The following is a 23887-nucleotide window of genomic DNA, read 5'->3' on the forward strand; positions in this document are numbered from 1 at the left end:
TGACTCCTTTTATGCGTGTTCGGTAGATGCAGTATTGTGGATTAAGCCGTCCATTGATTTTATTAACGGCCTCGCCGTCCACCCCCCTACCTTCTTTTCTCCCCAATAAACACGCGGACAACTGAATTGCGATTTAAAAGGTCACAGCCAAATTTATTGATTGGATTAGAATTGGTACTCTATAAGTGGGTGGCGAGAAAGCAGTGCATACCCCCGGCTACAGCCTCCATATTAATTTCTCCTCAATTAAACAACGGGGCGGAACCTAAGTCCCGCCCTTGCGCAAGTTAGCTGAGCGGTACCACTTCCCCTCATCGGCATAGCACCGGTCCACCCTTAAGATGACGACCGTGTCGGCCCTTGAGGCCACGACAAATTCGCCGAGTATCTGGGGAAGTGCCGGCCAACCGACGTTGCGCTACTACAGACCGCCGAGGAGCACTGCTTGCCGCGCCTGCTGGACCTCTTTTGCCAGACCATAATTAAAGACCGAATTGGCCTGACGTTGCCACCACCGGACGTAAACTTCAATTCAAATTCCAGTTACCTCACCTTCGCCCTGGTGATAGCGAAAACTCTGGATTGCCTGTCGGTGCCACCACCGAAATTAAAAAATGTTCAATTCCTAAATACCAGGGCCAAATTGCCCTACCAACTGGGCGGGAGGGTGGGTGCCTTCTTGTATCCTTGATCAGCCTGAAAGAGGGAGCCTGCCTGGCACTCCTGCTCTTTTGTACCTCCCAGGTAACTCTCCTCCCCCTCTTACCTATAGGATGCTGCTATGCTACCTGCTCTATCCCCCCCCCCCCCCTCCCCTCCCCTCCCCTCCCCTCCCCTCCCCTCCCCTCCCCTTTTCTCTCCTTCCTTGCCCTAGGCTCCTTCTTTAAAAAACCCAGGACGCTTATTTATTCTCGGGCCTAGTTTGTCCCTCGAATTCTTTAAGCCGTCCATTGATTTTATTAACGGCCTCGCCGTCCACCCCCCTACCTTCTTTTCTCCCCAATAAACACGCGGACAACTGAATTGCGATTTAAAAGGTCACAGCCAAATTTATTGATTGGATTAGAATTGGTACTCTATAAGTGGGTGGCGAGAAAGCAGTGCATACCCCCGGCTACAGCCTCCATATTAATTTCTCCTCAATTAAACAACGGGGCGGAACCTAAGTCCCGCCCTTGCGCAAGTTAGCTGAGCGGTACCACTTCCCCTCATCGGCATAGCACCGGTCCACCCTTAAGATGACGACCGTGTCGGCCCTTGAGGCCACGACAAATTCGCCGAGTATCTGGGGAAGTGCCGGCCAACCGACGTTGCGCTACTACAGACCGCCGAGGAGCACTGCTTGCCGCCATAGCCTGGTTCCTAGAACCCAGGCCCGCCACCCCTTGCTACCTCATGCCTTCCACTGACGCTTTCTGCTATGTTGCCCAAGAATATAGCTAAACCTTCCTCTGTCAGGTGTACCCTGCCTTGCCTGAATAGTCCCTCCTCTCCGAACCTCAACAACGGGTGCCTGGCGATCGTATCGCCTTCTCCCGTTAAGAGACGGGCTACCGCCCTGTTCACCTTTCTTCTGACCCTTTGTAACCCCGTGCCCCCCTGTGCCCTTGGGACTATCTCGGACCATGTGATCCGTGTATTAGGCCACCGGCCCTTCAACCCTTGTATGCCGGCTTGAATTGCCGTAATCGGCTCGCTCCCCTAGCTTTTTCCTAGATCGCTGCCCCCTAGACCTTTTGCCCTCCTGAAAAGTAGAATTACAAATAACCGTTACCCCCTGTTGTATGCGGACCTATGGTGCGAACTTTCGCGCGACCCATATGAAGGTGAAAACCACAAAACCTCTTTTTGTTTGAGGGCAAAATTGGAAAAAGTCCTTCATTCCCCCATTTATGGCGGGCAGCTTAAGGCCTTGGGTTTCGCGAAAGACGCCGAGCTGCCTTCTAGTCTTGCTTTTCCGCGCGTAAGTGTACCTTGTACGCTCCTGATTTCCCCTTGGCCAGATTTTTGGTCTCGCCCGCTGGCAACCCCTTACGTGCCACTACTGCCATGTCTTGTCAGTTGATAATTACACTTTCAAATGGCCTGACGATGCCTCCACCGAAAAAAAAAAAAACAAAAAACAATTTCTACATCCTAACGGTGCCAATAAAAAATTTCTACATCCTAACGGTGCCGAAATTAAAAACACAACAATTCTACATCCTAACGGGTTCAATCCGGTTAGGTATACTCATCATATAGCGCCCTATGATCTATACCTAGCAACTGACATATGACATAAGACACCCGAGAGTGCATACAAACTCCACAAAGAATGCTCTTAACTGGATTGAACCCATGACCTAAGCACTGTGAGGCCGTAATACTACCCATTGCCACATACTGGTGCGTTTACGCTGACTTGATATTCATGCCTTGCGCCAGACTATAGTTGTCCTACGTTATCCCGTCTACCGCTAAGGCACATGCAGCCTTGACCCCTACTTTATGCAGAGATGAGGTATTATTCCGCCCTTAAACCTTCGCTTTGCGCCTGGACCTTTTGCTTTCCTTTTCCTTCTGTCCTGTCTACCTTATTATGATACCATAAGTGACCATCATATTGCACGTTCACTAAAGTAGCTTTGATGGGTTTTTACTGTGATCGCTACCGCTACTTGTTGCATTTTGTATGACCGTTCGGTTCTGGAACAAACTTATTCAGCGCTTAAAGGCATAGCTAGTAAATGTAATATGAATTAAGAACTGGGATTGAACCCATGACCTCAGCGCTGTGAGGCCGTAATGCTAACCATTGCCCCATAAATGGTGCGTTTCTGCTATTCTGCTACCTAAGTGAACATAATACTGCGTATTGCCCAAAGCCGCTTTGATGGTTTTTCTATTGAGATCGCTATCGCTACTTGCTTTGTCTCCCAGGCCTGCCTTTTGTATGACACTCAGGTTATATAACAAGCGGTTATCATTATAACTATATACCACATAATACAATGCCAGGGGATTAAACCATGCGTTTAGCACAGTGGAAGTTGTACTGCGTAGCGCTGGGCTGTACCGCGCTATGCAAATCGTGGTCTGTCTATTTTTTATTTATTTTTATTTATTCATTATTATTATTATTATTATTATTATTTTTGGTTTTTGTTACTGCCTCGTTATGCTCTGTGTACCCATGCATTTTTCTAATGTATGGACTGTGCAAGGCATTGCAAATCGCCTGTGACGCCTTCCTACTAACTGCAATACAATAATAATGGAGCTAAGGCCACGGGTAATACTGAAAAAATTTGCTAGTATGAACGTTATGGTGCGTGACTGTCCCCCACTGATCTGTATTATACTGTTCTTATATACCTACTATCAATGCAATAGTACATGCTCACGGCAATGCGATGACTGTTCTGCCTTATATTATATAATTCATCGCTATTCCCCTCTATAATGTGCAAAATACCCCCCGGCCATTCGATCCGGTATTAAGCTTTATATTAGCCCGCTAGTATACCTATGATGCTGAAATATGCTCTTGCCGCCATGCCCTCAGTAATCATTACGCTGTATACCTAGTACGACCCGTACCCTGTAATATACCCATGCGGCAATGACATCGCTGATTTGCTTTATCTCGTATACTTCCCCTTTCACACTGCCGCCCGTACCCGGTATTTTGCCATTTTAACTGGCTTCCTAAACGGGTCAAAACTGCGATGTGAAAAGGGGTCCCCTTCAATTTACCGCTTTCAACTACAGGTATTTTGAACGGTAAAAGAAGGGTCCTCCCCGTTTCAGTCCCATTTCACTGTGCAGTGTGAAAGGGTCTGAAACGGTATTTGCAAGCCCCAGCAGGTCATAGGCTGTCTCCATGTGTGATGTCAGCAGCCACAACCAGGAAACAGCTTGGAAAACACCGGAGACCCATGTGAGAGTGGCTTTATAAACTTTTATACTGCAAAGCCACTATAAAATGTCTCATTGGAGTGATGAAGAGGTGAGGGAGCTGCTTTAGGATCAGAGGGGATGAGGAAATCTGCAGACAAATTACTGGGACAGTCAAGAATACCCTCATATATAAAAACATAGCAAAATGCTTCAAGCTGCTGGGTTCCATCGTACTACTATCCAAATTTATTAATAATTAATTAATTAATACTTATTAATAATGTGTGGTTAGAAAAGTCCATTTATAGCGACAACCACTGTTTTCTATGGGTGAAACGGGTTCAGTGTGAAAGGTACCAAAAAAAAATTAATGAAATGGTAATATACTGGTTACAACATGAGATGTGAAAGGGGTTTAACTGCTCAAACCCGTTTTAAGAACCGTTTCAAATACCGTTTCAAAAGCAGGTTTTGCGATGTGAGCAGCATTGCTAGTACCTATTCTACCCTGCAATATATACACGCCGTTGCACTTCTGCGATCCTTGCATCACTCGCATATTATAACCTTATCATACTTTATACGCTGTAATTTAATACTGACTGCAATGTAACCACTGACCCATGTTATACTGTCTACTATGACACTATTACACCCTATGCGCTGCCATAACCCCCACAACCCTGTAATTCTACCCAGCCCCCCACTGCCCTTTTATTTCCTTTATTTATGTATTTTTATTTTTACACCCCCTCCCTCGTATACCTTACACTGGTCACCCTGCTGGGAGGGGTTATGTGCAGGGGAGAAGATGAAAGGGAACCACCACCATTGTTGGAGGAGGGGAGATAAGATAACCCCCAGCCAGATAGCGTCTGCTGGACATGCTATCAGTAATTAAGAAGGGGGGAAGCTATTGTATTACTGTGAGAGCAAAGATTTTATGCGGGAAGCCTTAGCAACGGGGAAGGGGGGGGGGGGGGGGGTTGCTTAGATGTGGTGTTTGCTATCCCTGCAGCAGCTGAATGTCCCATGCGTTTGTCTTTTAAAACCAACTCCAAGGCTGGAGTGATTATCTTATGTTTTCTTACCAGACAGTCGCTTTAACCCACTAAGCCATAGCGCAGAAGCCATACCCCTAGCCTGTAAATACATGATACTTATCTGGGTGGTCCCTCTGCGTGCCTCCTAAGGAATCATTAGATTGCAAAGTTTCGCGTGGGCTCCCCCTGAAGCTAAGCCGTAGGGAGAAGCGAGACGAGTAGCCTGATCATCTGTAAGTAAGTACAGTAAGTGAGAGGGAAAAGTACCATATTACAAAGTAACATGACCGAAAAGGGAACATTCATGGAAATAATTAATTAACTAACAACCCAATAACTTGAATTAATAAATAGGCTGGCTGATTGATATGGGTATTGGTACTGGCTAGCGCCCGTGCAGCCTGGCGGATATGGCGGGGCTGATACCCGGTGGAGTGGGCTGCGGCGGGCCAGCAGCTTGCCCACTGCGGATAATGGGCTGTGGGGAAGTGCTGTCCCGCATGCCACCCGAGGGGGGGGGGGGGGGAGCGCTGCAAGCTGCTGCCCCCATCCCACTTGCTCTGGCTGTGCAAAATGAGTGTTTAGCAACTATTTTTCTATATAAACATTACTCAATTACCGACATAGGAGTATACACAGATAAAATGTAAGCTAACATGGTGCTGTTATAAAGAATGAGAAACTGTGACCTGTAAAATGTGGATTACTCCAAATGATCTTTACATTTTTGAAATCTTACTTTCCTATAATGTTATATTTTCATGTTATATTTTTATTGTATCATATTTACTTACCACTTTGCTCTTATTATTTTTATTGTATCATATTTATTTACCACTTTGTTCTTATTTTGATTAAAGATTTAGAACACATTCTGCTGTACCGTTTACCTTTAATTTTTAGTTAAAAACATGAAAATACTAATAAAAGTATTTTAAAAAGGATAGCATGTTAAGTTTCTTAGTGAGAAGTAGAGTATTCCACCCACAGCAATCACAGGCTCCTGCGGTGGTGTCTGTCCCGCCGGAGCCGCTATCTGTGCCTGCTGTCGCTGCTGGGCGCGCACCTGCGTGTGTCGGTACGCGCCGCTACTGTGCAGCGTCGCTGGGGGTGTGAGTGCGGGCTCTGGCGGCGGCCTGTTAAGTTTCTTAGGACCTGACCCGCCGTAGACGGGGATTGTAGCTGCTGCTGTGGCTGGGCGGCGCCGAGCGTGACGCGATCGCTCGGCGCCGGAAGGAGGGGGGGTGCGGCCTGCGGCTGGCTACGGGCTGGCTCGCCGGAGCCTGCTTCCGGGCCGCCGCGCGCCAGCCACGTGCGTAGGGGTGACGCGGTCGGCGGTCTCGCCGATCCCGTCCGGGGCCCTCGGGAGTGAGCAGCGTGCTGTGAACCGTGCGCTGCCTGGTCCGCCTGGATGAGGCGCCGGGGGGCGGGGGCATTCCTCCTGGGTCTGGGCATTCTGGTGTGCGGGCGCTAGATGACTGGGCTGCGTTTGGTGCAGTGAGTATATTTTGTGGTGAACTGTAAGGAGGGGGGTCTAGATTTTGGGCTGCAGTGTGTGTATAACTGAAGTGTATGAGAGGGGGCTTATAATAAAATTGTACTTATTCCTTTCCCTTGATTCCAGGAGCTGTGAGGTGGGTGCCTTCTTGTATCCTTGATCAGCCTGAAAGAGGGAGCCTGCCTGGCACTCCTGCTCTTTTGTACCTCCCAGGTAACTCTCCTCCCCCTCTTACCTATAGGATGCTGCTATGCTACCTGCTCTATCCCCCCCCCCCCCCTCCCCTCCCCTCCCCTCCCCTACCCTCCCCTTTTCTCTCCTTCCTTGCCCTAGGCTCCTTCTTTAAAAAACCCAGGACGCTTATTTATTCTCGGGCCTAGTTTGTCCCTCGAATTCTTTTAGCTGCAGTCGACTGAATGTAAATTGGTCCTGATTCATGTTTGTAAGTAAAGTAAAATAGGAAGCAACTGGGCAAAACCATGTTGCACTGCAGGTGGGGCAGATATAACATGTGCAGAGAGAATTAGATTTGGGTAGGGTGTGTTCAAACTGAAATCTAAACTGCAGTGTAAAAATAAAGCTGTCTAATATTTGTGGGCTACATGCAAAAGCAGCCAGTATTTACTAGAGATGAGCGGGTTCGGTTCCTCGGAATCCGAACCCGCCCGAACTTCAGCTTTTTTTACACGGATCCGAGCGACTCGGATCTTCCCGCCTTGCTCGGTTAACCCGAGCGCGCCCGAACGTCATCATGACGCTGTCGGATTCTCGCGAGGCTCGGATTCTATCGCGAGACTCGGATTCTATATAAGGAGCCGCGCGTCGCCGCCATTTTCACACGTGCATTGAGATTGATAGGGAGAGGACGTGGCTGGCGTCCTCTCCATTTAGATTAGAAGAGAGAGAGTGAGATTGAGACAGAGACACTTGATTTACTGGAGCTTAGGAGTACTAGAGAGTGCAGAGTTTACTAGTGACTGACCACTGACCAGTGACCACCAGTGCAGTTTTATTTAATATAATCCGTTCTCTGCCTGAAAAAAACGATACACAGTGACTCAGTCACATACCATATCTGTGCTCAGCCCAGTGTGCTGCATCATCTATATATAATATCTGACTGTGCTCACACAGCTTAATTGTGGGGGAGACTGGGGAGCAGTTATAGGTTATAGCAGGAGCCAGGAGTACATATTATTAAAATTAAACAGTGCACACTTTTGCTGCAGGAGTGCCACTGCCAGTGTGACTGACCAGTGACCTGACCACACTGACCACCAGTATAGTATACTATATTGTGATTGCCTGAAAAAGTTAAACACTCGTCGTGTGACTTGTGTGGTGTTTTTTTATTCTATAAAAAACTCATTCTGCTGACAGACAGTGTCCAGCAGGTCCGTCATTATATAATATATACCTGTCCGGCTGCAGTAGTGATATATATATATTTTTTTATATCATTATTTATCATCCAGTCGCAGCAGACACAGTACGGTAGTTCACGGCTGTAGCTACCTCTGTGTCGGCACTCGGCAGTCCATCCATAATTGTATACCACCTACCCGTGGTTTTTTTTTTCTTTCTTCTTTATACATACTACATCTCATTATCATCCAGTCTATATTAGCAGCAGACACAGTACAGTACGGTAGTCCACGGCTGTAGCTACCTCTGTGTCGGCACTCGGCAGTCCATCCATAATTGTATACCACCTACCCGTGGTTTTTTTTTCTTCTTTATACATACTACATCTCATTATCATCCAGTCTATATTAGCAGCAGACACAGTACAGTACGGTAGTCCACGGCTGTAGCTACCTCTGTGTCGGCACTCGGCAGTCCATCCATAATTGTATAGCACCTACCCGTGGTTTTTTTTTCTTTCTTCTTTATACATACTACATCTCATTATCAACCAGTCTATATTAGCAGCAGACACAGTACAGTACGGTAGTCCACGGCTGTAGCTACCTCTGTGTCGGCACTCGGCAGTCCGTCCATAATTGTATACCACCTACCCGTGGTTTTTTTTTCTTTCTTCTTTATACATACTACATCTCATTATCATCCAGTCTATATTAGCAGCAGACACAGTACAGTACGGTAGTCCACGGCTGTAGCTACCTCTGTGTCGGCACTCGGCAGTCCATCCATAATTGTATACCACCTACCCGTGTTTTTTTTTTCTTCTTTATACATACTACATCTCATTATCATCCAGTCTATATTAGCAGCAGACACAGTACAGTACGGTAGTCCACGGCTGTAGCTACCTCTGTGTCGGCACTCTGCAGTCCATCCATAATTGTATACCACCTACCCGTGGTTTTTTTTCTTTCTTCTTTATACATACTACATCTCATTATCATCCAGTCTATATTAGCAGCAGACACAGTACAGTACGGTAGTCCACGGCTGTAGCTACCTCTGTGTCGGCACTCGGCAGTCCGTCCATAATTGTATACCACCTACCCGTGGTTTTTTTTTCTTTCTTCTTTATACATACATACTACATCTCTTTATCAACCAGTCTATATTAGCAGCAGACACAGTATGGTAGTCCACGGCTGTAGCTACCTCTGTGTCGGCACTCGGCAGTCCGTCCATAATTGTATACCACCTACCCGTGGTTTTTTTTTCTTTCTTCTTTATACATACATACTACATCTCTTTATCAACCAGTCTATATTAGCAGCAGACACAGTACGGTAGTCCACGGCTGTAGCTACCTCTGTGTCGGCACTCGGCAGTCCGTCCATAATTGTATACCACCTACCCGTGGTTTTTTTTTCTTTCTTCTTTATACATACATACTACATCTCTTTATCAACCAGTCTATATTAGCAGCAGACACAGTACAGTACGGTAGTCCACGGCTGTAGCTACCTCTGTGTCGGCACTCGGCAGTCCATCCATAATTGTATACTAGTATCCATCCATCTCCATTGTTTACCTGAGGTGCCTTTTAGTTGTGCCTATTAAAATATGGAGAACAAAAATGTTGAGGTTCCAAAATTAGGGAAAGATCAAGATCCACTTCCACCTCGTGCTGAAGCTGCTGCCACTAGTCATGGCCGAGACGATGAAATGCCAGCAACGTCGTCTGCCAAGGCCGATGCCCAATGTCATAGTACAGAGCATGTCAAATCCAAAACACCAAATATCAGTAAAAAAAGGACTCCAAAACCTAAAATAAAATTGTCGGAGGAGAAGCGTAAACTTGCCAATATGCCATTTACCACACGGAGTGGCAAGGAACGGCTGAGGCCCTGGCCTATGTTCATGGCTAGTGGTTCAGCTTCACATGAGGATAGAAGCACTCAGCCTCTCGCTAGAAAAATGAAAAGACTCAAGCTGGAAAAAGCACAGCAAAGAACTGTGCGTTCTTCGAAATCCCAAATCCACAAGGAGAGTCCAATTGTGTCGGTTGCGATGCCTGACCTTCCCAACACTGGACGTGAAGAGCATGCGCCTTCCACCATTTGCACGCCCCCTGCAAGTGCTGGAAGGAGCACCCGCAGTCCAGTTCCTGATAGTCAGATTGAAGATGTCAGTGTTGAAGTACACCAGGATGAGGAGGATATGGGTGTTGCTGGCGCTGGGGAGGAAATTGACCAGGAGGATTCTGATGGTGAGGTGGTTTGTTTAAGTCAGGCACCCGGGGAGACACCTGTTGTCCGTGGGAGGAATATGGCCGTTGACATGCCTGGTGAAAATACCAAAAAAATCAGCTCTTCGGTGTGGAACTATTTCAACAGAAATGCGGACAACAGGTGTCAAGCCGTGTGTTCCCTTTGTCAAGCTGTAATAAGTAGGGGTAAGGACGTTAACCACCTCGGAACATCCTCCCTTATACGTCACCTGCAGCGCATTCATAATAAGTCAGTGACAAGTTCAAAAACTTTGGGTGACAGCGGAAGCAGTCCACTGACCAGTAAATCCCTTCCTCTTGTAACCAAGCTCACGCAAACCACCCCACCAACTCCCTCAGTGTCAATTTCCTCCTTCCCCAGGAATGCCAATAGTCCTGCAGGCCATGTCACTGGCAATTCTGATGATTCCTCTCCTGCCTGGGATTCCTCCGATGCATCCTTGCGTGTAACGCCTACTGCTGCTGGCGCTGCTGTTGTTGCTGCTGGGAGTCGATGGTCATCCCAGAGGGGAAGTCGTAAGCCCACTTGTACTACTTCCAGTAAGCAATTGACTGTTCAACAGTCCTTTGCGAGGAAGATGAAATATCACAGCAGTCATCCTGCTGCAAAGCGGATAACTGAGGCCTTGACAACTATGTTGGTGTTAGACGTGCGTCCGGTATCCGCCGTTAGTTCACAGGGAACTAGACAATTTATTGAGGCAGTGTGCCCCCGTTACCAAATACCATCTAGGTTCCACTTCTCTAGGCAGGCGATACCGAGAATGTACACGGACGTCAGAAAAAGACTCACCAGTGTCCTAAAAAATGCAGTTGTACCCAATGTCCACTTAACCACGGACATGTGGACAAGTGGAGCAGGGCAGGGTCAGGACTATATGACTGTGACAGCCCACTGGGTAGATGTATGGACTCCCGCCGCAAGAACAGCAGCGGCGGCACCAGTAGCAGCATCTCGCAAACGCCAACTCTTTCCTAGGCAGGCTACGCTTTGTATCACCGCTTTCCAGAATACGCACACAGCTGAAAACCTCTTACGGCAACTGAGGAAGATCATTGCGGAATGGCTTACCCCAATTGGACTCTCCTGTGGATTTGTGGCATCGGACAACGCCAGCAATATTGTGTGTGCATTAAATATGGGCAAATTAATTTCCAGCACGTCCCATGTTTTGCACATACCTTGAATTTGGTGGTGCAGAATTTTTTAAAAACGACAGGGGCGTGCAAGAGATGCTGTCGGTGGCCAGAAGAATTGCGGGACACTTTCGGCGTACAGGCACCACGTACAGAAGACTGGAGCACCACCAAAAACTACTGAACCTGCCCTGCCATCATCTGAAGCAAGAAGTGGTAACGAGGTGGAATTCAACCCTCTATATGCTTCAGAGGTTGGAGGAGCAGCAAAAGGCCATTCAAGCCTATACAATTGAGCACGATATAGTAGGTGGAATGCACCTGTCTCAAGCGCAGTGGAGAATGATTTCAACGTTGTGCAAGGTTCTGATGCCCTTTGAACTTGCCACACGTGAAGTCAGTTCAGACACTGCCAGCCTGAGTCAGGTCATTCCCCTCATCAGGCTTTTGCAGAAGAAGCTGGAGACATTGAAGGAGGAGCTAACACGGAGCGATTCCGCTAGGCATGTGGGACTTGTGGATGGAGCCCTTAATTCGCTTAACAAGGATTCACGGGTGGTCAATCTGTTGAAATCAGAGCACTACATTTTGGCCACCATGCTCGATCCTAGATTTAAAGCCTACCTTGGATCTCTCTTTCCGGCAGACACAAGTCTGCTGGGGTTGAAAGACCTGCTGGTGAGAAAATTGTCAAGTCAAGCGGAACGCGACCTGTCAACATCTCCTCCTTCACATTCTCCCGCAACTGGGGGTGCGAGGAAAAGGCTCAGAATTCCGAGCCCACCCGCTGGCGGTGATGCAGGGCAGTCTGGAGCGACTGCTGATGCTGACATCTGGTCCGGACTGAAGGACCTGACAACGATTACGGACATGTCGTCTACTGTCACTGCATATGATTCTCTCAACATTGAAAGAATGGTGGAGGATTATATGAGTGACCGCATCCAAGTAGGCACGTCACACAGTCCGTACTTATACTGGCAGGAAAAAGAGGCAATTTGGAGGCCCTTGCACAAACTGGCTTTATTCTACCTAAGTTGCCCTCCCACAAGTGTGTACTCCGAAAGAGTGTTTAGTGCCGCCGCTCACCTTGTCAGCAATCGGCGTACGAGGTTACATCCAGAAAATGTGGAGAAGATGATGTTCATTAAAATGAATTATAATCAATTCCTCCGCGGAGACATTGACCAGCAGCAATTGCCTCCACAAAGTACACAGGGAGCTGAGATGGTGGATTCCAGTGGGGACGAATTGATAATCTGTGAGGAGGGGGATGTACACGGTGATATATCGGAGGATGATGATGAGGTGGACATCTTGCCTCTGTAGAGCCAGTTTGTGCAAGGAGAGATTAATTGCTTCTTTTTTGGGGGGGGTCCAAACCAACCCGTCATATCAGTCACAGTCGTGTGGCAGACCCTGTCACTGAAATGATGGGTTGGTTAAAGTGTGCATGTCCTGTTTTGTTTATACAACATAAGGGTGGGTGGGAGGGCCCAAGGACAATTCCATCTTGCACCTCTTTTTTCTTTTATTTTTCTTTGCGTCATGTGCTGTTTGGGGAGGGTTTTTTGGAAGGGCCATCCTGCGTGACACTGCAGTGCCACTCCTAGATGGGCCCGGTGTTTGTGTCGGCCACTAGGGTCGCTTATCTTACTCACACAGTCAGCTACCTCATTGCGCCTCTTTTTTTCTTTGCGTCATGTGCTGTTTGGGGAGGGTTTTTTGGAAGGGACATCCTGCGTGACACTGCAGTGCCACTCCTAGATGGGCCCGGTGTTTGTGTCGGCCACTAGGGTCGCTTATCTTACTCACACAGTCAGCTACCTCATTGCGCCTCTTTTTTTCTTTGCGTCATGTGCTGTTTGGGGAGGGTTTTTTGGAAGGGACATCCTGCGTGACACTGCAGTGCCACTCCTAGATGGGCCCGGTGTTTGTGTCGGCCACTAGGGTCGCTTATCTTACTCACACAGCTACCTCATTGCGCCTCTTTTTTTCTTTGCGTCATGTGCTGTTTGGGGAGGGTTTTTTGGAAGGGACATCCTGCGTGACACTGCAGTGCCACTCCTAGATGGGCCCGGTGTTTGTGTCGGCCACTAGGGTCGCTTATCTTACTCACACAGCGACCTCGGTGCAAATTTTAGGACTAAAAATAATATTGTGAGGTGTGAGGTATTCAGAATAGACTGAAAATGAGTGGAAAGTATGGTTTTTGAGGTTAATAATACTTTGGGATCAAAATGACCCCCAAATTCTATGATTTAAGCTGTTTTTTAGGGTTTTTTGAAAAAAACACCCGAATCCAAAACACACCCGAATCCGTCAAAAAAAATTCGGTGAGGTTTTGCCAAAACGCGGTCGAACCCAAAACACGGCCGCGGAACCGAACCCAAAACCAAAACACAAAACCCGAAAAATTTCCGGCGCTCATCTCTAGTATTTACCCTGCGCAGAAACAATATAAATGTATTTGCTACCCTTGCATAGCAACATGGTTTGTTCCAGACACAAAGGCCCTCATTCCGAGTCGATCGCGAGCTGCCGTTGTTCGCTGCGTAGCGATCAGTTAAAAAAATGGCAGATCCGTGCATGCGTATGCACCGCAATGCGCAGGCGCGGTGAACGGGTACAATGAGCATCGTGGTTTTGCACAGGTTCTAGCAATGCTTTCAGTCGCACTGGCGGACGCAAGGAGATTGACAGGAAGTGGGAGTTTCTGTGTGTCAACTGACCGTTTTTTGGGAGTGTTTGGAAAAACGCAGGCGTGTACGGGCGTTTGCTGGGCAGGTATCTGACGTCATTACCGCGTCACTCGTTGCAGCAATCATCGCACAGAATAAGTAACTACAGGGCTGGTCTTGTTTTGCACAAAATGTGTTTGCAGCCGCGCGGCTGCATGGGCATTCGCACACCTGCAAAGCGAAAATACACTCCCCCATGGGCGGCGACTATGCGTTTGCACGGCTGCTAAAAGTAGCTAGCGAGCGATTAACTCGGAATGAGGGCCATAGTTACTTGCTTTTTTTGCTTTTCAAACATGAATCAGGACCATTGTTTGGTAATGCCTCAGTATGTATCTTATGAACATTGAATACTCATATTTTATGTTATATTATACTATATATGTAAATCCAATATCACTGGAATTCCCAAAGTGGAAGTTTATTAAATCATACATACACTTTGGTGTCTATTCATGAAGCAGTGAAAGTGTGGAGAAGCGAGCTTGTGGAGAAGTTGCCCATGACAACCAATCAGCATTGAAGTAACATCTATAATTTTCATACTATACAATTGTACAGAGCAGCTGATTGGTTGCCATGGGCAACTTCTCCACAAGCTCGCTTCTCCACCTTTTTCACTGCTTCATGAATAGACCCCTTTTAAAGTCTACATAGTTTAGTGTACAGTACTCAACGCCAATCATTCCTATTTTCCATTAGAACGTCCCCTCCCACTCACCGCCTTGGGAAAGCTCATGGTCATGTGCTGCCAGCTCGGCACGGGAGAAGTATATATATATATATATATATATATATATACTTCTCCCGTGCCGAGCTGAATGAATGGAGGGCGCAGGTATGGAGGGCGCAGGTATGATTAAAATATTACAATTCCATTTATTATAAAACAAAGCTCACATACATCTTAGCTTCAGAAGATAAGCGTGATTCCCCATGCGGCAGTAAAACCTCATGGATAACTCCGTCCCGCACTGTCTCAAACAGCAAGCCGCCAGAGCCGCCCGTACAGCCCGTCAATTGCACAGGGACCAGACTAGGTGACGTCAACGCGTCTATCGCTCCACAAACCACGCCCATCGCGTTTCGTCGATGGACTTCATCAGGAGGCGTGGCTATGATCTTTCACGTCATCACTTCATACCTCTCAACACACCTGTGTTCTCTTTCCTACTCAATTGTTTTCCCGTGGTTAACATAATTTGTTACAAGCTTTCGTAAAACAACACGTTCAATACTATTACATGTACAAAATATATCTACAATTTAACAGATAATTTATACATAAAAACATCCCTATCAACAATGACTTTAAAAAACATTTTTTATCAAAATTCCATAGTACTATTAGACACATGGTGATCTTAATTAGTCTGCAGACAAACGAAACACATCTCCTTACAATTTGTACCATATTAAATCATTACCATCTAAACGGTAACTATTAGAAACATTATCTACCAACGGGTAGGTACCACATATTCATTTAATAGAACCTGTAAAGATAAATAGATGTACGCTGTATAGTACAGATAAATAATACAAATTCCTTTGCCGCATTAGAGGGCGGGTGCCTAAAGGGCAGCACGGGTGCAGTTATTAATATCGTAGATATAGAATTACTAAGGGTTAAAAGATATATTGAGATGGAACGATTGATGTTTATGTTTCACTTTTCTGTAGGTGCTATATATTATTTATCTGTACTATACAGATACCACATATTCATATAATAGAACCTGTAAAGCAGGCATGTCCAAACTGTGGCCCTCCAGCTGTTGTGAAACTACATATCCCAGCATGCCCTGACACAGTTTTGCTGTCAGAGAATGCTAAAGCTGTGTCAGGGCATGCTGGGATGTGTAGTTTCTCAACAGCTGGAGGGCCGCAGTTTGGACATGCCTGCTGTAAAGATAAATAGATGTACGCTGTATAGTACAGATAAATAATATATAGCACCTACAGAAAAGTGAAACATAAACATCAATCTTTCCATTATCTTCTGAAGCTAAGATGTATGTGAGCTTTGTTTTATAATAAATGGAATTGTAATATTTTACTCATACCTGCGCCCTCCATTCTTCTATTATTTAGATGTATATTGGATCCAGTGGCTCTTGTCCTAAAGCGGAGGAGACGGCAGCATACATCTAACAACCGGACACAGACTGCTATATATGGACTAATATATAAGTCTAAAGTGGGCTGTAATGCACAGCTTTTTATTTGTACTACTATATATATATAAAACACACATCAGTGCCTTGCACTGGGGCCCACCGTTGTCAGGGGGCCCAGAGCCAGCGGCATGTAATGAGTCAAACTGACTCATTATGTAGAGACTAGGTGATTCATCGCGCCCTACGGGCGCTCTTCACACCGTCGTTAGGAGCTACGCCCCGTTAACCGAGTGTAGCGGGGGGAGAGGTGGGTATGGGGGTGGAGTGGGGGGGTGTCACGGGTGGGGGAGGGTGCGGTTTGCCGGTGTGGTGCATTTTGGGGGGGTGGTGGGTTTGAGGGTTCCACGGTTGCTACAGGTAGGGGTGCTACAGGTAGGGGAGGGGTGGGGGTGCGGGAGCAGGGGTGCTGTGCGTAGGAGAGGGGCGGGGGTGCCATGGGTGGGGGGTTGGGAGCAGAGGTGATGTGGGTGTGGGAGGGCTGTGGGAGAAGCTGGTGTGGGAGTGCCGTGGATGGGGGAGGGGGGGTGCTGGGGGTGGAGGGACAGGTGAGGAGGGGGGGCAGGGGCTGGAGCAGTGGTGGTGCAGTTGGATGGTTGGAGGCAGCTGCTGGGGTTCCGAGGGTTGGGGCGGTGGTGCGGGTGGGGGAGGGGTGGGTGCAGGAGGGGTGGGTGCAGGATGGGGCAGTTGCGGTGGTGGCGCGGGTTGGGTGAAGGGTGCAGCAGGGGAAAGAGGTGGGTATGGGGGAGGGGCAGGGTTGCAGCGGGTGGGGGAGGGGCAGGGGGTGCTGCAGGTGTGGGAGCTACGGGTGGGGGCGTGAGTGCCGCGGGTGGGAGCGGATGTGGGGGATGCGTTGGGTGCCGCAGGGGGGCCCAGCGGGTGTTGGTGCTGCGGGTGGGGGAGGGGGTGGAGTGCTACGGGTGGTGGGTGGATGCGGTGGGTGTCGCGGGTAGGTGGCGCGGGTGTTGGTGCTGCGGGTGGGAGTGCCGCGGGTGGGGGGCGAATGCGGTTGGTTGCCTCGGGTGCTGGTGCTACGGGTGGGGGAGGGGGAGGGAGTTCCGCGGGTGGGTGGCGCGGGTGTTTGTGCTCTGGGTGGGGGAGGGGACGGGAGTGCCGCGGGTGGTGGGTGGATGCGGCGGGTGTTTGTGCTATAGGTGGGGGCGGGAGCAGTGGCGCCACAACGTGGGTGCGGGGGGTGCGGCCCGCACCCGGGTGTTACCCTCTGAGGGGTGACACCAAAGTGCCGGCTCCTGTCACAGTCCAGAAGCCAGCACTGCAGATTCAGCAGTGTCCGGGTGAAGGCCGTATGCCCCGACCCACAATGTGCCGAAAACGGGGGTCGGGACGCGGAGCCATGCCCCCTCCCGCGAAGCCACGCCCCCTTTTCACCCGCGACCGCGGGTAAGTGATGGGTGGATGCCGCGGGAGGGGGCAGATGCAGGTGGTTGCCGCGGGTGGGAGGGGGGGCGAGTTGTGCCGAAAACGGGGTTCGGGACGCAAAGCCACACCCCTTCCGCGAAGCCATGCCCCCTTTTCACCCGCGACCGCGGGTAAGTGCCGGGTGGATGCCGCGGGTGGTTGCCGCGGGTGGGAGAGGGAGCGAGAGCAGCTGCCAGTGCTCAGCATGTCCCCCTGAACTCTGCAGCAGCCGCTAGTCTGTGAGGCGGGTAGTGTGAGTTCCGCTCACAGTCAGCGGCTGTGATGTCACCAGAGAGTGTACGGGGAGGAGGGAGACAGGGGACTGGGCGGAGATGGGGAGGGGACTGGGCGGAGAGAGGGAGGGGACTGTTCCTGGCCAGATCTGTGCCCGTGACTCCGCCCAGCGTTACGGGCACAGAGTCACAGACTTGGGCAAATATATAGGAGATGCCCCCCCAGTAGTAGTAGCAGTTATATGTAATGCTCCCCAACAGTAATAGTAGCGTCCTTATACATAATGCCCCCCCAGTAGTAGTAGCATCCTTATACATAATGCCCCCCCAGTAGTAGTAGCATCCTTATACATAATGCCCCCCCAGTAGTAGTAGCATCCTTATACATAATGCCCCCCCCAATAGTAGTAGTGTCCTTATACATAATGCCCCCCAGTAGTAGTAGCAGTTATATGTAATGCCCCCCAACAGTAATAGTAGCGTCCTTATACGTAATGCCACCCCTGTAGTAGTAGCATCCTTATACATAATGTGCCCCCAGTAGTAGTACCGTCCTTATACATAATGCCCCCCCAGTAGTAGTAGCATCCTTACATGTAATGCCCTCCCAGTAGTAGCGTCCTTATATGTAATGCCCCCCAGTATTAGTAGCCTCCTTATACGTAATGCCCCCCCTATAGTAGTAGCGTCCTTATACGTAATGCCCCCCATAGTAGTAGCGTCCTTATACGTAATGCCCCCCCTATAGTAGTAACGTCCTTATACGTAATGCCCCCCCTATAGTAGTAGCGTCCTTATACGTAATGCCCCCCTATAGTAGTAGCGTCCTTATACGTAATGCCCCCCCTATAGTAGTTGCGTCCTTATACGTAATGCCCCCCCTATATTAGTAGCGTCCTTGCATGTAATGGCCCCCCAGCAGTGGCGTCCATAAAGTGCGCACACACAGACATACCTCACACACACACACACAATTCACACATATATACAAACACACACACCCCACCATATATACACACACACACACCCACACTATACACACACACACACACACACACACACACACACACACACACACACACACACACACACACACACACAGCCCCCCCTCTATATATACACACACAGCCCCCCCACTATATACACACACACACACACACACACACACACACACACACACACACACACACACACACACTTCTCTCTCACCCTCCACTTACCAAGTCTGGCTGGCCGTCACTGCAATGCTGATTCCACCACTGTTCAGCTGTCTGGTCCCGTGTAGCTCCGCCCCTCTATTCCGTGTAGCTCCTCCCCCTCGTGACACCGTAGCTCCGCCCCCTTTTCGGGACCCGCACTGCACAGCACACAGCCCGCTGTCACAGGTGATTGGGGGGGGGGGAGGACAGGCACAGCAGCCGGCAGCTAGTGGCCATCCTCACCTCCTATACTGTAAGGTAGGGTCTTGCACCTGACTGCTGCTGGCACTGGGTATGGGGTAGCTCCCTGCAGCAGATGCAGTTGACTCTGCCCAGCTCTGTGACTCCGCCCATCGTTACGAGCACAGAGTCACAGACTAAGGCAAATATATAGGAGATGTGCCCTGCATCACAGGGCATCAGTGCGGCAGGCGGAGGCGAAGCTGTGTCCCCAGCGGGATGAGGCGGATAGCGCTGGGATCGGGTGTCTGAGCCCAGCGCTGGTGCTGCAGGGAGCGCTGGTGGACAGCGCTGGGGTAGTGTGCCTGTCCCCAGCGCCTGTTCGGGTACAGCGGTGGGGAGCGCTGTGGGATTGGCACTGTTTGTATGGTGCCGGTCCCGCAGGCAATCAGAAGCACCGGCGAAGGGATTCAAAGGCCGGCGCCCTCCGTGAGCCAATCACGTCTCACACAGCACCGACCTATCACGGGCGGCTGTGGCGAGCCAATCAGACGCCGCCGGGGAGCGCCAGAAGAAGACAGGTAGCGCAAGAAGAAGATGGAAGACGCGTGAAGAGCTACGGTGGCCGTGGAAGCGGCCTGAAGACATCAGGATCAAGAAAGAAGATGCCCAGTGTCGTCTGGAGGAAGAAAAGAAGAGGCGGCGCCGCTGGCCATGACGGGCCAGCGGCAGAAGAGCACCTCCAGAGACCGCAAAGTCCTGCAGTGGTGGAAAGAAACAGAGCTGTCTTCTCCACTGTAAGGTAGTCCCTTGTAAGGACCTACGCATATCCTCCCTAGGCCACCAGGGATCGGGCATTAGGCCCGTGGGCATAGTCAGGCCACCGGCCTGTGACGCAGTAGGTGGGCAATAGGCCCGTGGCTAATCCCAGGCATTAGGCCTGTCCCCATGTAGAGGGCATTAGGCCCTAGTTAAAGTGCGGCCTCTTAGGTGAATAAGGTGACCCTGGGCATTAGGCCCAGGTCACCCATCTCACCCCTATGTTAGGCGGGCGCTAGGCCCGTAGGTGATGTCAGGCCTCCGGCCTGTGCGCAGTTAGGGGGCGCTAGGCCCAGTTAATAAGTGCCCCACCCCAGTGAATAAGAGTGGTACTGGGAACTAGGCCCAGACCACTCCAACATGCAAATGTAGGCAGGCCCGCAGTGGGTGGACTTGGACGGGGGGGGGGACGGGGGGTGGCTGGGGGTAGCATTATGTTGCAACTGGGCCCTCCGCTCGCTAGTTCCGCCACTGACACACATACTTACATTTTATGTAACCAGGGGCTGAGAGCAGGGGACTGGGTGCACTATGGGGATGGAGGGAACTGCTGTTTGTGCGCAGCCAGCTGCTGCTCCTGGACATTCTTTTCTGTGAGCTACATAGCTCTCTGTTGTTGCTGCTGTCTTCATCTAAAAAAAGAAGGAGAAAATTTGGCTCATCAGGGGGGTTTCCAGGTACTCAGAAACCCCCCCCATGCGTGCACCACTACCTTCATACATGACCTCTGGTCCTCAGTATGTTCCGCTCAAGTTCCGCTCCATCCAAATCCACTGAGGGTAGAACTGTGAGTATAGCTGTACAAACACCTCTACTATACTTCAATAAATGCAAACACCTGTTTAAGTACTTGGACTGTCTGCTGTATCTGGTGTCTACTATCTGCATTCCGCTACAAATAGCATACACATATCAACGCTGTCTGTATTAGGAAGGTCCCGCTCAGCAGCTCCTGTCACTCGGCTCTTTCTCTCGTCCTCCTGTTGTGGGCTTTTGTCCTTCTTTAAATATAAAATGGAATAGCGATCCTCAAATAGTGCTTCTGTGGGAGCAGCCTCACAAGCAATGCAATACCTGGGTTCTACCCAAAAAGAAGCGGTAATACAGGATATGACAGTGTAAGTGGTAAGCTTGTGATAATAAAAGGAGAACACTTTCCCTTGTATGGTGCTTCCCTTCCAGCGTATTCACCAATATAAACTGGCATAAATACACAATATCATAGTGTAACCAGGTGGATCAAAATAGATACATAAGGCCTAAGACCTGGTCGGTGGTAATGATTCTCACCGTAACCTGTTCCCATTAGATCTGCTTCTAATCTTGATACATTTTATGTTTGCATTGTATTTTGTCACTGCATATTGTAGTTGCATCCTACTCTGTGTTTGTGTTACAGTTTTGCCTTATTGTTAGGACATCCCTGAATATTGGCCCTCATTCCAAGTTGTTCGCTCGCAAGCGGATTTTAGCAGATTTACTCACGCTAAGCCGCCGCCTACTGGGAGTGAATCTTAGCTTCTTAAAATTGCGAACGACGTATTCGCAATATTGCGATTACACCTCTCTTAGCAGTTTCAGAGTAGCTCCAGACTTACTCGGCATCTGCGATCAGTTCAGTGCTTGTCGTTCCTGGTTTGACGTCACAAACACACCCAGCGTTCGCCCAGACACTCCCCCATTTCTCCAGCCACTCCCGCGTTTTTCCCAGAAAAGGTAGCGTTTTTTCACACACGCCCATAAAACGGCCAGTTTCCGCCCAGTAACACCCACTTCCTGTCAATCACATTACGATCACCAGAACGAAGAAAAAGCCGTGAGTAAAAATCCTAACAGCATAGCAAATTTGCTTGTCGCAGTGCGGACATTGCGCATGCGCATTAAGCGGAAAATCGCTGCGATGCGAAGAAATTTACAGAGCGAACAACTCGGAATGACCACCATTATTGCATAACTTACCCCAAAAAATAGATATCAATTCAGGGATTCTCAGACCTGAGACATGTCTGTACATGTTTACACTAAAGGAACCGCGGTTGGGAATACGAGCGTCAGACTTGGAGGGTTGCAAGAAAACATGACTTATGTAGCATATGTTGCATTAGGAACAGTTAGGCTGGGTACACACTTGCCGATGTGCACATGATATATCGTCCAAACCGGCGGATCGGACGATACAGATGGGTCCACATTTATCTTGACCTTTTATAAGATTAACCGAGACTGTTCAATCGGACTTAATCCCTTGCTGTATTGTTATCTGTATTGTATTGCAGCTGAGAACAATAGCTGAAGGGTTTATGGCCTAGAGATGAGCGGGTTCGGTTTCTCTGAATCCGAACCCGCCAGAACTTCATGTTTTTTTTCACGGGTCCGAGCGACTCGGATCTTCCCGCCTTGCTCGGTTAACCCGAGCGCGCCCGAACGTCATCATGACGCTGTCGGATTCTCGCGAGGCTCGGATTCTATCGCGAGACTCGGATTCTATATAAGGAGCCGCGCGTCGCCGCCATTTTCACACGTGCATTGAGATTGATAGGGAGAGGACGTGGCTGGCGTCCTCTCCATTTAGATTATAAGAGACTGAGAGAGATTTACTGGAGCTGACTAGGAGGAGTACTGTTACTGTAGAAGTGTAGAGACTGAGTGGAGAGAGTTTACTAGTGAGGACAGTGCAGTTTACTTTATAATCCGTTCTCTGCCTGAAAAAAGCGATACACAGCACACAGTGACTCAGTCACATACCATATCTGTGTGCACTGCTCAGGCTCAGGCCAGTGTGCTGCATCATCTATTATCTATATATAATATTATATATATCTGTCTGACTGCTCAGCTCACACAGCTTATAATTGTGGGGGAGACTGGGGAGCACTACTGCAGTGCCAGTTATAGGTTATAGCAGGAGCCAGGAGTACATAATATATTATATAGTGAGTGACCACCAGACACACAGTGCAGTTTATTTAATATATCCGTTCTCTGCCTGAAAAAAGCGATACACACAGTGACTCAGTCAGTCACATACCATATCTGTGTGCACTGCTCAGGCTCAGGCCAGTGTGCTGCATCATCTATTATCTATATATAATATTATATATATCTGTCTGACTGCTCAGCTCACACAGCTTATAATTGTGGGGGAGACTGGGGAGCACTACTGCAGTGCCAGTTATAGGTTATAGCAGGAGCCAGGAGTACATAATATATTATATAGTGAGTGACCACCAGACACACAGTGCAGTTTATTTAATATATCCGTTCTCTGCCTGAAAAAAGCGATACACACAGTGACTCAGTCAGTCACATACCATATCTGTGTGCACTGCTCAGGCTCAGGCCAGTGTGCTGCATCATCTATTATCTATATATAATATTATATATATCTGTCTGACTGCTCAGCTCACACAGCTTATAATTGTGGGGGAGACTGGGGAGCACTACTGCAGTGCCAGTTATAGGTTATAGCAGGAGCCAGGAGTACATAATATATTATATAGTGAGTGACCACCAGACACACAGTGCAGTTTATTTAATATATCCGTTCTCTGCCTGAAAAAACCGATACACACAGTGACTCAGTCAGTCACATACCATATCTGTGTGCACTGCTCAGGCTCAGGCCAGTGTGCTGCATCATCTATATATATTATATATCTGTCTGACTGCTCAGCTCACACAGCTTATAATTGTGGGGGAGACTGGGGAGCACTACTGCAGTGCCAGTTATAGGTTATAGCAGGAGCCAGGAGTACATATTATATTAAAATTAAACAGTGCACACTTTTGCTGCAGGAGTGCCACTGCCAGTTTGACTGACCAGTGACCTGACCACACTGACCACCAGTATAGTTAGTAGTATACTTATATTGTGATTGCCTGAAAAAGTTAAACACTCGTCGTGTGA

General features: G+C 48.8%; 1 protein-coding gene and 1 long non-coding RNA gene across 3 annotated transcripts in view; one reads left to right on the forward strand and one right to left on the reverse strand.

Moving 5' to 3' along the window:
• Positions 1–20780, reverse strand: part of LOC134965889 (phospholipase A2 inhibitor gamma subunit B-like) — a 60092-nt gene extending 39312 nt beyond the window's left edge. The window contains exons 1-2 of the mRNA XM_063942282.1: positions 20693–20780; positions 20469–20612 (exon numbers count right to left, since the gene is read on the reverse strand). The gene's annotated coding sequence lies outside the window, so the exon portion shown is untranslated. The remainder of the gene's footprint in view (positions 1–20468; positions 20613–20692) is intronic.
• LOC134965891 (uncharacterized) overlaps positions 1–23887 on the forward strand; it is a 71382-nt gene that overhangs the window by 4073 nt on the left and 43422 nt on the right. The window contains exons 2-3 of one of the 2 annotated variants that reach the window (XR_010188537.1): positions 6550–6636; positions 16048–16356. This is a non-coding gene — a long non-coding RNA (uncharacterized LOC134965891). Of the gene's footprint in view, positions 1–6549; positions 6637–16047; positions 16357–23887 lie in introns of those variants that run through there. The other variant, XR_010188538.1, reaches the window with a different exon arrangement.

The sequence above is a fragment of the Pseudophryne corroboree genome, chromosome 10, assembly GCF_028390025.1.
Source record: "Pseudophryne corroboree isolate aPseCor3 chromosome 10, aPseCor3.hap2, whole genome shotgun sequence".
Lineage (NCBI taxonomy): Eukaryota > Metazoa > Chordata > Amphibia > Anura > Myobatrachidae > Pseudophryne > Pseudophryne corroboree.